This window comes from Aplysia californica, unplaced genomic scaffold, assembly GCF_000002075.1.
Source record: "Aplysia californica isolate F4 #8 unplaced genomic scaffold, AplCal3.0 scaffold00169, whole genome shotgun sequence".
In the NCBI taxonomy this organism is placed as follows: domain Eukaryota; kingdom Metazoa; phylum Mollusca; class Gastropoda; order Aplysiida; family Aplysiidae; genus Aplysia; species Aplysia californica.
Window position 1 is genome coordinate 345,859 of NW_004797439.1, and position 1,093 is coordinate 346,951.

General features: G+C 41.1%; 1 protein-coding gene across 1 annotated transcript in view; it reads right to left on the bottom strand.

Moving 5' to 3' along the window:
- The window catches only part of LOC101851947 (sorting nexin-10B), a gene marked incomplete in the record, with an annotated part of 21,972 nt that overhangs the window by 19,228 nt on the left and 1,651 nt on the right, over positions 1-1,093 (bottom strand).

Here is a 1,093-nt window from a genome sequence, read left to right on the forward strand (position 1 = left end):
ACACACACACACACACACACACACACACACACACACACACACACACACACACACACGCACAACTCGAAGCTGTGTGGATATTTTCTTAAAAGTTAAGTCTCTCAACCTTCTAGCGAGGGTTTTGTTAAAATTAAGAATATGGTCATGTTTGCTTGTTTTGTTTGTTTTTCTTGCTTGTTTTGTTCGTTTTTGTTAATTTGTTTGTTTGTTTGTTTGGCTGTTTGATTGTCGGGTGTTTGTTTGAGTGAAGAGCATTCACTAAATACATGTGTATCAAAATGAGCATAGGCTATGCATGGTGGTGTATTTCCAGTTCACTTTGGAGGGCACAATTTGACTCAATTTTAAATCGCGCACACTCGAATAGACCTATATTCTGTCCCCGGGTTTTTATGCACCCCACATAATTTAGCAAAATTTGACATTTTTTTGCAGTTTCTGAATATTTTTCTTTATCACTCTTTGTTAAAATTAACAGAATTGCATAATTTCAAATTTTTAGGTTCAGTTTGCATAATTTCATTTTTTGTTGTTGCATAAAACCGCGGGACAGCTATTATATTGCCAGCCTGGAGTTTTACACGATCGGTTCAGTTTGGTAGGCGGGGCACAGATTGAGGGAGCAATGCCGCGATCGTAGCACAAACCAATCGCTCGACTCGTTGTTTAAAAAACAAACGCGTTTGTGTTCAGGCGACGAGTCGGGCGATCGGTTGGCGATCAGTTTTCCCAATGGGTGCGGCATTCATCACGCCTGTCCCACCACCGCTGGTTGTACCAAAGACCGTGTGTAGTGGAGAATCTTTGGTTGTACCAGAGAGTTTACAGTAATACTACTGTAAACCCTCTCTGGTTGTACGCTTTGGGGCACGGTTCTATAGAGAGCAAGGATATTAAAAGTTGTTTTAAGCTCCTTGATAGAGAGCACAGAGCGGCGGCCATGGCAGTGTGCGATCTAGGAGTAATAATAGGCCAAGGATGTTATAATTTTGTTTGTCGTAAAGTCCTTGATCTAGGTGTAGAAGTCTATGGTACAGAGAAACACAACGGCACGATAATGTTATTATAGCACTATTAGTGGTTGGGGACATCT